Below are 16,293 nucleotides of genomic sequence, written 5' to 3' on the forward strand. Positions count from 1 at the left end.
TGCTATAACCAAGTTATTATCCTATTTGTCTAGAAACATTGCTTTTGAATTTTTATTCTTTTGTTCTCTTCGGTTTGCTTCCTCAATCCACCTGTGTGCCTGAGGAACTCCTAATTTACGCTGTTTTTTAACCCGACCTTGACCTTTAGAATCGGTTTTAAGCTGTCTAATAAGTTTGATAAGTGAGGATCTTTCTAGTTTCCCATCAAATTCATATTTATTAACCCATTTAATATAATATTTAACGTTGATGGCATGCTGTGATTGCATATATTTTGCGTCTTCGGTTAACGGTGGGCTTTGGGGTCTTTTCGTTTTTGTGCATGTATTACCCATTTTGTTCTAACCTTTCAAATGTTATGTAACCATTTTGTTTTTAATGTGGTACCACCAAGTGTTTGCAGTCTCTTCAGACTACCTACCTACTTATTCTGTTTCCCTGATCTATGACAAGATAGCAATATTTCTGTCCCTGAATTTTAAAAATTCTCACAGAACAAATACAATCAAGTCCCTGATCTAAAACAGAAAAAAAGTAGATTCACCCTACCTGAGCCTCAGCGATTGTTCACTCACGGTTCAAAAGGAACCCGCCTTCAGTCGTAGATCAGAAAAGTGGCTGGCCTGTTTTGTACGACAATTCAGTCAGAGGTCTTTCAATGAAGAAGATCCAATGTGGTATCTTCCCTGTGCAGTTTCATGCCACCTGGCCCATCTGATCCCAGGCTAAACGACGGTTTCTCATCCGAAGGACCAAAAAATGTCAGAGAAATATACTTCAAAAGACCAAAAGCATAAGGTTCAGTTCAGGTATCTTTATTCTTGCGCAAGGAGACAAAAAATGCAGTTACAGAGATTGTCTGAATAAATCAGGAAGTGTCACAGTTATTATACCTTTCTTTCAAGACATTGCCCACTATGACTGACGTAGTAGATCACCAGTTCACAATTCTGTTACTTTACAGATGTTTCTCACATTTCTAGCTGACTCTTCCAAGTTTAAAAAAAGATTTTTTAGTAAACAAGATGGCCTTGATGACCACTGGTCAATTATAACTTTCTTGCTATGTGATGTTACAAGTCTAGGTACTATGGCTAATTCAAGCACAATGCACATACATATTTCTGAAGCAGTTCTTTGTTTATAGTATCTAACTATCTTGCAGCTTGTGCACTTCTTCATTAGCACGAACAGAGCTTATTGCTCATAATGAATGGATCTACAGAAATTATTATTATTCTCCCTTTAATTTCCTGACCTAGCAGAAAATCACCTGCTTTCTAGTACATTTCCAAAGCATAAACATGTATTTTGCTGTGCTAGCAAACTAGGTCAGAGTGCATCTTGCAGTGTCAGAAAGCACAATTTCAGAAAAGCATGTTTTCAGTTTCAAATAAAACTAATGCTGCATATAGAATAAAAAAGTGTTAATCTTAACTTATTTAAAAAAAGCATTGTACACATATTGTTAATACATATTTTTCTAACAGTTAGTAATCTATCCATTGCTACTGCATCACTGAGAAGGATCAGCACTGCTCATTTGTATAAGTTGTTAGTAACCTATCCATATGTAACTGCAGCAGTGTGAATGAAGAGCAGTGTACAGTTGTGTAAGTAGTTAATACTTAGGCTACTGCAGCAATCAGAATGATGAACATTTTACAATTGTGTAATTGCTCAGAAATCTATCCAAGAGCTTGTTGGAGTGAGAATGATGAGCATTGTACAGTTGTGTAAGTTGTTAGTAATCTATCCATAGGCTACTGCAGCAGTGAGACTGATGAGTATTGTACAGTGAGTAAGATGTTCACTGCCTTCACCTTTTGTAGGTCCCTGGCTGCTGTCCGCTCTTGCCCTGGTGTGCTAGCTCTGTACCTAGCTCAACTCTGCTCTGATTCCTGCCCTAGCCACAACCCATCTGGTGTCACAAGAACCCGTCCAAACTCCTGTGACTACATCTGCTTGCCTCCTTTTTGTACCCTCTATCAAGAAAAGAAGAAATACCTAGCTCAACTCTGCTCTGATTCCTGCCCTAGCCACAACCCATCTGGTGTCACAAGAACCCATCCAAACTCCGGTGACTGCATCTGCTTGCCTCCTTTTTGTTCCCTCTATCAAGAAAAGAAGAAATATCTAGCTCAACTCTGCTCTGATTCCTGCCCTAGCCACAACCCATCTGGTGTCACAAGAACCCATCCAAACTCTGGTGACTGCATCTGCTTGCCTCCTTTTTGTACCCTCTATCAAGAAAAGAAGAAATAGCTAGCTCAACTCTGCTCTGATTCCTGCCCTAGCCACAACCCATCTGGTGTCACAAGAGCCCGTCCAAACTCCGGTGACTGCATCTGCTTGCCTCCTTTTTGTACCCTCTATCAAGAAAAGAAGAAATACCTAGCTCAACTCTGCTCTGATTCCTGCCCTAGCCACAACCCATCTGGTGTCACAAGAACCCGTCCAAACTCTGGTGACTGCATCTGCTTGCCTCCTTTTTGTACCCTCTATCAAGCAAAGAAGAAATACCTAGCTCAACTCTACTCTGATTCCTGCCCTAGCCACAACCCATCTGGTTTCACAGGAGCCCATCCAAACTCCAGTGACTGCATCTGCTTGCCTCCTTTTTGTACCCTCTATCAAGAAAAGAAGAAATACCTAGCTCAACTCTGCTCTGATTCCTGCCCTAGCCACAACCCATCTGGTGTCACAAGAACCCGCCCAAACTCCGGTGACTGCATCTGCTTGCCTCCTTTTTGTACCCTCTATCAAGAAAAGAAGAAATACCTAGCTCAACTCTGCTCTGATTCCTGCCCCAGCCACAACCCATCTGGTGTCACAAGAACCCATCCAAACACCGGTGACTACATCTGCTTGCCTCCTTTTTGTACCCTCTATCAAGAAAAGAAGAAATACCTAGCTCAACTCTGCTCTGATTCCTGCCCTAGCCACAACCCATCTGGTGTCACAAGAACCCATCCAAACTCTGGTGACTGCATCTGCTTGCCTCCTTTTTGTACCCTCTATCAAGCAAAGAAGAAATACCTAGCTCAACTCTACTCTGATTCCTGCCCTAGCCACAACCCATCTGGTTTCACAGGAGCCCGTCCAAACTCCAGTGACTGCATCTGCTTGCCTCCTTTTTGTACCCTCTAACAAGAAAAGAAGAAATACCTAGCTCAACTCTGCTCTGATTCCTGCCCTAGCCACAACCCATCTGGTGTCACAAGAACCCGTCCAAACTCCGGTGACTGCATCTGCTTGCCTCCTTTTTGTACCCTCTATCAAGAAAAGAAGAAATACCTAGCTCAACTCTGCTCTGATTCCTGCCCCAGCCACAACCCATCTGGTGTCACAAGAACCCATCCAAACACTGGTGACTACATCTGCTTGCCTCCTTTTTGTACCCTCTATCAAGAAAAGAAGAAATACCTAGCTCAACTCTGCTCTGATTCCTGCTCTAGCCACAACCCATCTGGTGTCACAAGAACCCGTCCAAACTCCGGTGACTGCATCTGCTTGCCTCATTTTTATACCCTCTATCAAGAAAAGAAGAAATACCTAGCTCAACTCTGCTCTGATTTCTGCCCTAGCCACAACCCATCTGGTGTCACAAGAACCCGTCAAAACTCCGGTGACTGCATCTGCCTGCCTCCTTTTTGTACCCTCTATCAAGAAAAGAAGAAATACCTAGCTCAACTTTGCTCTGATTCCTGCTCTATCCACAACCCATCTGGTGTCACAAGAACCCGTCCAAACTTCGGTGACTGCATCTGCTTGCCTCCTTTTTGTATCCTCTGTCAAGAAAAGAAGAAATACCTAGCTCAACTCTGCTGTGATTCCTGCCCTAACCACAACCCATCTGGTGTCACAAGAAAAGAAGAAAGTAGATTATGGGCATAGTCCCACTGGTATACTAGGCCTCCGTTTTGGATATCTACAGGGTTCTTACAGTTTGCCTGGGTTTGAGCCACTAGCAGCCGGTACCTCTCCTTCACAGCCTCTCTTCTACCTTCTCACCTCCGCACCTATAAGAATCCCACTCTTATAATTAGTTTCTACTTTATCTCTTCACTAGTTAGCTTCCCCACTCACCTTCTTCAATACCTGTTTTATCCACTAGGTGGCACCCTCATCCCTTCCTTTTCTCACTGCTGCTCCCTCTCGCTCTAACTGTCCTACTTCTGTAATTTTAGTATTGGTCTTCCTATCCCCCTTCACCCTCATCCTTGCCAGTACTCTCTGTCTGTCTCCCTTCTTTTTTACCCCTGAAACTTGCCTACATTTTTTTTCTATTCCTAGACCTGCTCCTCCTCTCTTTCACCTTATGCTTAAACACTGATTTAACCCTCCTTTATTTTTGTCATTCGCTAGTGTACTTGGTCATTCTAGACCTTTTCCTTTTCATGTTATACCTCTCTTACCTATAATTACCTGCATTTCTGATAGTCTCCTTTCCAGTTTCTCCTTCAATTGTTTCTTATCTTTTAAATTTTCGTTCTGACACTCCTGTCCTATTTTTATCTCTCCTGATTTTACTTCCCATCTCCACCTCCGCTTCTTGAATAGTCCTATTCCACTCCTGGTCTGACCTACCTCTAACTTCCTCTAGCCCCGCCTACCCACTCCTGTAGCACACTCGCTCTCCTCCCATCCTGCCTCTCGTCCTCTGAGAAGTTATTTATACCCCTTTCCTGAATCGCGCCACTCCTTTACTGCCTTCACCTTTTGTAAGTCCCTGGCTGCTGTCCGCTCTTGCCCTGGTGTGCTAGCTCTGGTAGGTAAAGTCAGTGGTTTCTTTAGCTGGGTAATTTTGGATGCTTGTTCTACGAACTGTATACTTATTAATCTGCGATAGTATTTAATGAGGATTATATGTATTAGTAAGAGCAACACTGTGTTACAGCGTTTTGCTTTGTTGTTTGAAGAATTGTTCTCGTATTAGTAAGAGCAACACTGTGTTACAGCATTTTGCTTTGTTGTTTAAAGAATTGCTCTCTTGCTAAACAAAGGCTTGTAAATACATTGCTTTGCTTTGCAGCTTTTAAAGTGGATTGTATGTGTTAGAGTAATATTGTGTTACAGCGTGCATTTTTTGTTTGAGGAATTGCTCTTTCGCAGCGTCTCCTTCTGTTAATGAGCACGGAATTTATTTTCCAATAGTGTGGAATTATTTTATGGTGGTCTGTCCTATTTGATGCCGCTAATGTGCCTTGTAGCCTACATTGCTATGTAAAACTGCGCCACTCACCTGGAGCTTGTCCATGTGCTCAGTTGGCGTTATTTCTTTCTTTACATACCTAGCTCTTTATAAGCAAACTACGCTCCTGCACTTGCACGAGTTCTAGGTAGATGCATAGTCTAAATTCTGTTGTGGCAATTTTATAGCCGAATCGGCCATCCATTAATCTGCCACACTCGTGAAGCCTCCCTAAATGTTTAAGAAACCCTTACTACTCACTTAGCACTTAAGCGCTTTTAGTAGCTGAAACGGCAGTTTTTTGTTAACATCGACACTCTAGTGGAGCTAAGATAACTGCTGGGGGATCCCTACTAAAGTAAATCTTAGGAAGCCCAGCTGTATTTAACTAAATGCAGCATTTTAGCACCATACTTAGCTAATCTGGCCCTCCACAAGTTCGCCGTTGTACCTGCTTCAGTTGCTTAGGCATTACCCCTAGTCAATGTTTTAATTCTTAGTTATACTACACCTAGCTCTTGTTTATTTTCTTGCATGCTATTCTGCAATGTTTGTTAAACTCCTGCCGTAAATGGTATAGAAGCTGCATTCATATTCTCTAGCTCTAGTTATTAGTAAGAGCAACACTGTGTTACAGCGTTTTGCTTTGTTGTTTAAAGAATTGCTCTCTCACTCAACAAAGGCTTGTAAATACTCTGCCTTGCTTTGTAGCTTTTAAAGTGGATTATATGTATTAGTTAGAGTAATATTGTGTTTACTTTCACTGATTGTTATTGTTGTATCTTTTACTAACTTTACAGGCCTGATACCTGTGCTAACCCTGTTCTTTTCCTTTTTACTTGCCTCCCTTCTCCCCAAAGTACCTAGCTCAACTCTGCTCTAATTCCTGCCCTAGCCACAACCCATCTGGTGTCACAAGAACCCGTCCAAACTCCGGTGACTGCATCTGCTTGCCTCCTTTTTGTACCCTCTATCAAGAAAAGAAGAAAGTAGGTTATGGGCATAGTCCCGCTGGTATACTAGGCCTCTGTTTTGGATATCTACAAGGGTCTTACAGTTTGCCTGGGCTTGGCAGCCGGTACCTCTCCTTCACAGCCTCTCTTCTACCTTCTCACCTCCACACCTATAACAATCCCACTCTTATAATTAGTTTTTACTTTATCTCTTCAGTAGTTAGCTTCCCCACTCACCTTCTTCAATACCTGGTTTATCCACTAGATGGCACCCTCGTCCCTTCCTTTTTTCACTGCTGCTCCCTCTCGCTTGAACTGTCCTACTTCTGTAATTTTAGTATTAGTCTTCCTATCCCCCTTCACCCTCATCCTTGCCAGTACTCTCTGTCTGTCTCCCTTCTTTTTTACCCCTGAAACTTGCCTAAATGTTTTTTTCTATTCCTAGACCTGCTCCTCCTCTCTTTCACCTTATGCTTAAACACTGATTTAACCCTCCTTTATTTTTGTCATTTGCTAGTGTACTTGGTCATTCTAGGCCTTTTTCTTTTCATGTTATACCTCTCTTATCTATAATTACCTGCATTTCTGATAGTCTCCTTTCCAGTTTCTCCTTCAATTGTTTCTACCCGCTCCGTTCGCCCTGTGGGCTCACTCCACTCCCCTACCCTACCCCCAATTCACACCCACCCCCAGGGGTCCTAAACTTATACCTCCTTAAACACACCCCCTAACTCTTCCAACCAATCCCTTAACTCACCCTTCCCTCTTACATTAACCACACCCCTACCCTCCTATTACTACTCTCTATAATATACTCCCTAAAATACCTCTATTAGTATCTCTCTACTCTTAACTTAAATATCCTATTTATCCCCTCACTTACATTTGCAGATTCCTTATTCATTCTCTCCTCCAATCCCACTTCCTCTTCCTTTTGTTTCACTCAAGTTACAACTTTACTTCTCCACAAAGATGGCTCTCTCTACTCTAACTATGCTTACACTTTCAGTTTTACTCTTAACTACCCTCCTCTCAGCCTACCTTCTTACCTCCTTTTAAAATCTGCACCATGTCCAGCTTATACACTCACACAAACAAACTACAACTTGCACATATACACCCCTAACTACACACTCCAATATTACTTCCACTCCTAGCTACCTACTACCTAAATACTACAGACTCTCCCACATTAATCATGTCCTACCCACCGATAAAAAATTGAAACTTCAAACCTATCTAAGAAACAACTTAATAACAAAACCAAATAATCCCACCTTACAGGATGGAGACATCCACCCAAACCCTGGCCCTACCAACCCTACTTTTCAAATAACTAACCCTAAACTCAATAATTCCCTCCTAATAGGACATCTGAACATTCAAAGCATCAATAATAAAGTATCTCACCTTCATGCCCTCCTAGATATCCACTCCTTTGATATTCTCTGCCTCACTGAGACTTGGCTAAAACCTGTTACAAAAGACAATGAGATTACTCCCCAAGGCTATAATATAGTGAGACTTGACTGATCAAAACGTAAAGGCGGTGGAGTAGCAATTCTTTTTAAGAATGAACTTCATATCTCCACCCTTCCAGCTTATCCAACCCAGGATAGCAAAGTAGAACTCCTCATAACTAAATTCCAATTTAACACCAATAAATCCCTATACATTATCTGTATTTACTTACCACCTGGTAATAATATACCTACTTTAGAAGCCTTTCTCAGCTGGGTATCTTCTACTTACCCCCAAGAAACAATAATCCTAGGTGACTTCAACATAGACTGGAAAAGTATCAATGCTGAAAATCCTACCTCTCATATCAACCTCCATGGTTTCACCCAAACCATTACCTCTACAACAAGAATTAATAAACCTAATAAAAAAGAGAGTATCTTAGATTGGATACTTATAAACAAAGTTAAACAAACTTACAAAGTAGGAACCCTGCCAGATGATGTCAGTGATCACTCTTTGACCTATATTACAAGAGAAAAGAAAGATTTTCCTAACCTCCCCACCATTAGAATAATACGCTCTACCAAACATTTTAACGTCGACTTATTTCAAACTGAACTCAGAGAATGCAACTGGAACCCCTTAAAATCCCTTCGTCTTGAAAATGCAGTAATATACTTTAATACAACGTTTTTATCCATTCTTGACAAACATGCTCCCAAACGTACCATCAGAATGAAGTCCAACACAGCCCCATGGCTCTCTAATGAAACTAAAAATCTAATTCTACTTAGAAACAAAGTCTGGGCCAAATGGAGATGCCATAGAAATAGCTCTGATCTTCTTCATTTCCGCCAGCTTAGAAATACTACAAAAAAGCAATAATTACTGACAAAAAAAACTACTACTTTAAACTTCAACAAACTCATCAAAATAATCCAAAAAAGTTCTGGTCTTGTATCAATAGACTGCTTTCCCCACATAACTCAAAACTCCCTCCCCACTTGATGCTGATCCAGATACCCCCCACCTAACTGCAAATACCTTCAACTCTTTCTTTACTGGCACTATACAATCTCTAGCTAGACAACTCAACACTGATAACTCCAACCTTCCAATCAACTTAGCACACTCCTCCCATAACTTTAAACTACAACCCATCTCTACCTCTCTCATCTATAGACTTATTCATAAACTGAAGCCTTGTACCCCATCTGCTGACAAGCTTCCTTCTCTTTATCTCCAAAAAGCAGCCAAGGTAATCACATAGCCTATATATATACTTATAAATAGGACAATCCAAGAAGGAACCATCCCAGACATCTGGAAAATCTCCCACATTATCCCTTTACATAAAGGTGGGAACTCTATCGATTACTCTAACTATAGACCAATTGCTCTCCTATCACCCTCAGCAAAATTTATGGAGAAATGCATTCACCAACAACTTTTACAGTATCTCTCTCTCCACAACATAATAGCAAGCTATCAGCATGGCTTTAGGCCTTATCATAGTACTACCGCCACCCTCCTATCCTTTACAGACACTATCAATAGAAACCGCAACAACAACCTTCTCTCTTCTGCACTCTTCATTGACCTCTCTAAAGCTTTCAACATGGTTAACCATTCCATCCTAATTAACATTCTTGAATCTCTCTCCTTTGATAATCCAGCCATTAATTGGTTCAGATCTTACCTCAGCAATAGGCAACAGGCAGTTCTCTGGGAAAATCAAATTTCTTCCTTGTTACCTGTCACCATCAATGTCCCTCAGGGTTCCATTCTTGGACCACTTCTTTTCTCTTTATTCATTAATGATCTCCATAAAGCAATTCCTCAAGTGATCTGCATTCAATATGCAGATGACTCCACCCTTATTTGCTCAGCTTCCTCTCCAACTGAACTTTCTTCCCTTACTCAAAACATCTTCAACATGGTAGAAACGTGGTTTACCAAATGTTACCTCCTACTTAATGCCAAAAAATCTAAACTCCTTCTCTTTACTCCCACTACTAGGTCATCCCCCTTAGACTTCACAATCTCTTCAAATAATGCCACTGTCATCTCACCTGACTCTACTACCAAACTTTTAGGAATAACCATTGACAATAATCTCTCTTTTGATCAACATATTAACAACATCATTAAAATAAACAGACCAAGGCAAATATCCAAACTCCCAGAAAAACAGTTGTAGCTCCACAGTTCACAAATCACGCCAACTAGTGTATTAATATTCTAGTTGGCATGATTTGTGAACTGTGGAGCTACAACATCATTAAAATAGTCAACAGAAAAATAGGATCCTTATATAGAATTAAGTCTTTCTTAACCACATCAGCTAGAGCCAAGATCGCTCATTCCCATCTAATCTCAACTCTTCTGTATGCCTCACCTATTTTTACAAACCTTAAGAAAACTAACCTTAACATACTAGCAACTTCCTACAATAATATTGCCAGATTCGCTACTGGAGATCCCTTTAGAACTCACCACTGTTTTAACCTGATGCAACTAGACTGGCTGGAATTTCAAAACCATCTATTAATCCCCCAACTCACTATTGCCCACAAAATACTGTACCAACCCAATAATACCCCTATACTCTCAAAACTCTTAATCCCATATAATAATCTCACCTCCCTTCGCTCTTCTAGTAAACTCATTGCCAGCTTAATAAAGTCTAATAACACAGCTGGTGACTCTCTATTTACTAATATAGCAGGAAGGAACTGGAATCTGCTACCTAGTGATATAACACTAACTACATCATTGCCACTCTTCAAACAAAAGCTCAAACATCACCTCCAAAGTCACTGGCTATGTCCTTGTAGTAAACCTGACTAATCAACACCTATACCCTGTTTTTCTCCTCTTCTACCTTCTTCCTAACATTTAATAATTAGTCTTGTAACTAAGACTATCACTAAACCAAACTATATTCAATGTATTGCTTAAATCCCTCAATTCTGATATAAATTATTGTACTTAACTCTTACTAGAGTGCATCTATTTCACCTTTTTAGGCAATATTATGTTCTATGTTAACTTTCTGAAGTGTCTTTGATCTCTGAAATGTTATACTGTATCATATGGTTTTTAATCCTTTTTTTTTACCATGTAATGATATTTTTTTGTATACGTTTTTGTTTGTATTTGTGTGGAGCTTTTCTCCCCGGGCCTCTACTGAAAATGGATATATATCCAGCTAGACTAGCCCGGTTAACAAATGTAAAATAAATAAATAAAATACATGTTAGTAGTTCATTCATGGGCTACTGCAGCAGCAAAAATTATGAGAATTGTACAGCTGTGCAACTTGTTAGGCATTGAGAATTTTGGGCATATTATAGTTGTGTAAGTTGTTAGTAATCTATTCATAGCCTACTGCAGCAGTGAGAATGTTGAGCATTGTACAGTTGTGTAAGTTGTTAATAATGTATGCATAGGCTACTGCAGCACTGGGAATGTTGAGCATTATACAGCTGTGTAAGTTTCTAGCAATCTGTCCACAGGTTTGAAGCAGTGAGGATGATGAACATTGTACAGTTGTGTAAGTTGTTAGCCACTGAAAATACTGGGCATTGTACAATTGTGCAAGTTGTTAGCAATCTATCCATAGGATACTGCAGCAGTGAGAATGAAGAGCATTGCACAGTTGTATAAGTTGTTAGTAATCGATCCATAGCTACTGCATCACTGAGAAGGATCAGCACTGCACAGTTGTGTAAGTTGTTAGTAATCTATCCATATGCTACTGCAGCAGTGTGAATGATGAGCAGTGTACAGTTGTGTAAGTAGTTAGCAATCTATGCATAGGCAGCTGCAACAGTGAGAAAAATGAGCATTCTATAGTTGTGTAAGTTGTTAGTAATCTACCCATGGGCTGCTGCAGAAGTGAGAATGATGAACTTTGTATGGTTGTGTGAGTTGTTAGTAATATATCTATAGGCTACTTCATAAGCAAAAATGATAAGCATCGCACAGTTGAGTAAGTAGCTAGTTCATAGGTTCATAGGTAGTTACTAGGCTATCAGCCCTGGGGCCTATACAAGCCCAGCCAAAAAGGTGCCCTGGCTTTTGTTGCAGTTTGTGGGCTTTTTTAGTCTCGGTTTTTCTGCTGGCCAAGTTCTGAGGTACCCTGTCTTTTGATACCCAAGAAAATTATTTTTCTGTGCCACTGTCGAGCAGAGCCACAGAGTTGATCCCCAAGGTGAATTTTCTATTTCCCATCCAATCATCAAGATTTTTCTTGAACAGTGCTAATGAGGAGCTTTGTTTGATATAGATAGGTAGTTTATTCCAGAGTATGGGAAGTCTCTGGGACAGGAATCTATCCCTCTGGCATGTTCTGTTTATTGTGGTGACAAGGTTTAGGTCCCTAGAGCATGTAGCTCAGAGGGATTGGGATTTCATTAAGTGGAGCATGTCCAACAGCTCTGGGTTTGACACAGCTTTGTATGTTAGGCAGAGATCACCACTGAGTAGGTGATATGCGACAGAGTAAAGCTAGAGTTTTTTGAGAAGGTCTGCGTAGGGCAACTGTTTGAGGCTGGTAATCCTCTTTGTGAGGTATTTCTGCAGCCTTTCCAGTTGTTGTAGATGTCTTGTGAGGTACATACCAAAAAGAGTGTTGTACTCTATAATGGGTCTAATGAGTGATGAGTAGAGGGGAACAATGACCTCTTTTTTTCTGGATGAGAAACCTTTTGTGATGAGGTGTGCCACGTAGAAGGATTTCCTGACTACTGTGGCAATGGGATTATCAAAGGAGAGACTACTGTCCACCTGTATCCAAGGTCTCTTATCACACTTTCAGTGTTAAGTATACTACCGCCTATGTTGTAGTTCATGGGTACAGAGTTTTTCCAAAAGGGATGACAATGCACTTTTTGGCATTGTGCTTGAGGCCATGGCTTTGACACCAGGCAACTGTCTCAGTGAGCCCCTTTTGTACTATGTCCACATCGTTAGGAGTTTCAATTATGGCTCCTAGTTTTTAGTCATCTGCGAACTTCGTTAGCCAAAGACCTTCTGTGTTAGCCTGTACTTCAGAGAAGTAGATACCAAACAGGAGAGGACCTAGGACTGAACCCTGTGGTACTCCACTTGTCCCTCGTCTGGAGTCGGATTTGGAGTCTGCTACTTTCACAGTGTGGGTTCTGTCAGTGAGCCATTTGGCAACCCATCTTGTGACATAGGGATTTATACCTAGTTTAGTGAGTTTATCTATAATTCCAGAGTGGGGGATGGTGTTGAAAGCCTTGGCAAGATCTAGATAGGCTGTGTGAACCACCTTACCCTTGTCTACGGTTTTGGTGACTGCTTCAAAGAAGTCTATCAGGTTTAGAAGACATGATCTGCCTTTTACAAACCCAAACTGGGTGGGGTCCAGAGTTTGGAGATTACCAATGTCTTTGTTTATAAGTTCCATGATGATATGTTCCATGGCCTTGCAGACCAGGCTCATCAGGCTAATGGATCCCTTTAGAATGGCACCAGAAGCTTAGCCAATTATTGAAGTCAATCATTTTGTCCTTGTATTGCGGCATCATTCTGGGTGATGGCAGAATGCTACTCAGGGCTAGGGTCATACCTGCCTGGGCTACAAGATCAGAGACCTCTTCCATGTCTCTTTTCATGTAGTCCAGGGAGGTACGTCTCAGGTCGTTCACACCAACATGGACAATGACAGAGTCATATTTGTACTTGCTGCGGAGTGACCTGAGTGCATGGGTTATGTGGTGGATCCTAGCACCCAACAGGCAGCTGGCAGTAACCTTCTCCTTGTTTAGCCTGGTGAGTGGGACATTAGTGTGCCTGACTATAGAGTCACCTATGACTAGTGTGTTGGGTACGTTGTTTCACCTTATTGGCTGTGGTTGAGTGGCACACTGAGTCTGCGGGCTGTGTGTCATTTGGGTTGTATTGGGGGGTGGAGGTTGCTTGCATTTCTGCTTTGGAGGTCTCTGTTGCTTGAGCAGATTATTATTGAGAGCCTCCGTGAATGTTTTTGTGTTTCTATGTGTGGATTTTGGTGGTGTAGATTTAGTGAGATTATGTGATGAGTGTGGTGTGGTAAAAGTGTTTACCTTCTCCTCTTGACTGTCAAGTTCAGTCTTGATTGGAGAGAGCTTTACCTCATGTTTGGCTAGATAAGTGCACCTCTCCCAGGTTGTAGTGTTGGGTGGTAGGAGGAGAGGGTTGTCTGTGTATATGAGGTAATTTCTACATTGCCTGAAGATGCCCAGATTCATCAGATAGACAGGAGAGAACAATGGGAGCTGACCCTTGGACATGCCTGAATAAAAAACTATTTTCCTCTAGAGAAGTGAGGAAAGTGAGTACAAGAGCTGTTTTTCTCTAAGCAAGGGAGGAAAGTAAGTACCAAAACTGTTTTCCTCTATGTAATGAGGAAGGTTCAGTGCTGTAGTAATTAATAGGTTATTTAGTGCTTACAAGTTCTGAACAAGTGCTGATGACGAATAAGCAAATTCAAGTGCTAAAACTAAGAATCTGTATCTGGACTAAACTAGTTACAGGAAAGGGGGGAAACAAGTGCAAATACGGGCTTTTAAATCAGAAAGTTGAGAGAGATGGAAAAACTGCCCAAATGGCCAGTAACTAAAATTTCTCAGCCAGAACCACTCCTTATGTGGTAGATAGGTTACCTAGTCCTTACCACTCCCACTAATAAGCTAGAAGGCTTCCCTCCATCACAGAAAGCTTGGGGGGGGGCTCAGAAGCTTACGTACAGTCCTGGATACAGCAAATCTGAATCTGGACTACACTAGTTACAGGAAAGATATTTTTTTATATATATATACAGAAAAGTAGCTAAAACAGCAGTCAAAACAATTCAAATGCAGTGCAAGCTAGCACACTCGAGTATGTAGCAATGTTAGACCAAACAGTTTAAAAAATGCAATTAAATAAAAAAATGACTAAAAACAAGTGCAGAAGGAGTCTATTAGGTAGAATGAGGTAAAGAGATGGGACTGGGGGCAGTGTCTCAGATCAAATCTACAGCAACTGCAAAAGCCTCCACAACACAGGAATAGGGAGGGTGGGTATGGGAAAACCAACATCTTCAGCAGAGATCTGAAAATCTATACAGTGAAGCAAAAATAACAGTGCACAACTCTGAAGTCAGCCAGCAATGATATAAAATTAGTCAAACAACAATTACCAGTACACAACTCTGAAGTGCCAGAAAAATATACTAAGTTCTGCATATCTCCAGATAGTTTGAAGAGCTCTCTGTCAGGACACAGGAAGGCTCCAGCAATGATATGTATTCTACCCATAGGCTACTGGAGCAGTGAGAATGATGACCAATGCACAGTTGTGTAAGTTGTCAGGCAGTGAGAATTATGGGCATTGTATAGTTGTGTAAGTTGGTAGTAATCTATACTTAGGCTCTGACCGCAGTTAAGATGATGAGCATTGTGCAGTTGTGTAAGTTGTTAGAAAGAATGATGGGTTTTGTACAGTTGTGTAATTGTTAGTAATTTATCCATAGGATGCTACAGCAGTAGGAATGATGATCATTGTACAGGTGTGTCAGGTATTAGTAATCTATCCATAGGCTAATGCAGCAGAGAGAATGATGAGCATTGTACAGTTGTGCAAGTTGTTAGGCAGTGAGAATGATGGCCATTGTATAGCTGTATAAGTTGATAATAATCTGTCTGGAGTCCACTGCAGCAGTGCAGATGATGAGCATTGTACAGCTGTGTAAGTTGTTAGCAATCTATCCATAGGCTACTGCAGCAGTGAGAATGATGAGCATTGTACAGTTGTGTTAGTTGTTGATAATCTATCCATAGCTACTGCATCAGTGAGAATGATTAGTATTGTACAGTTGTGTAAGTAGTTAGTAATCTATCCATAAGCTTGTTGGAGTGAGAATGATGAGCATTGTACAGTTGTGTAAGTTGTTAGTAATCTATCCATAACCTACTGCAGCAGTGAGAATGATGAGCATTGTACATTTCTATAAGTTCTTAATAAGCTATCCATAGGTTACTGAAACAGAGAGAGTGATGAGCATTATGCAGTTGTGTAAGTTGTTAGTAATCTACCCATGGGCTATTAAAGAAGTGAGAATGATGAGCAATGTATGGTTGTGTAAGTTGTTAGTAATATATCCATAGGCTACTGCAGCAGTGAAAATGATGACCAGTGTACAGTTGTGTAAGTTGTTAGTGAGAATTATGGGCATTGTATAGCTGTGTAAGTTGGTAATATATTCATAGGATACTACAGGAGAGAGGATGATGAGCACTTTGCAGTTGTGCAGGTTGTAAGGAAGTGAGAATGATGGGCAATGTATAGTTGTGTAAGTAGTAATCTATCCATATGCTCCTACAGTTGTGAGAATGATGCACATTGTACAGTTGTGTAAGTGCTTAGTAATCTATCCAGAAGCTTGCTGGAGTGAGAATGATGAGCATTGTACAGTTGTGTAAGTTGTTAGTACTCTATCCATAGCCTACTGCGACAGTGAGAGTGATGAGCATTGTACACTTGTGAATGGTTTTAGTAATCTATCCATAGGCTACTGCAGCAGCAAGAGTGATGAGCATTGCACAGTTGTGTAAGTTGTTAGTAATTCATCCATGGGCTCTGCAGCAGTGAAAATGCTGAGCACTGTACACTGGTGTAACTTGTTAGGC

Source organism: Protopterus annectens, chromosome 1.part0 (genome assembly GCF_019279795.1).
Source record: "Protopterus annectens isolate FY-2018-M chromosome 1.part0, PAN1.0, whole genome shotgun sequence".
Classification (NCBI taxonomy): Eukaryota; Metazoa; Chordata; order Ceratodontiformes; family Protopteridae; genus Protopterus; species Protopterus annectens.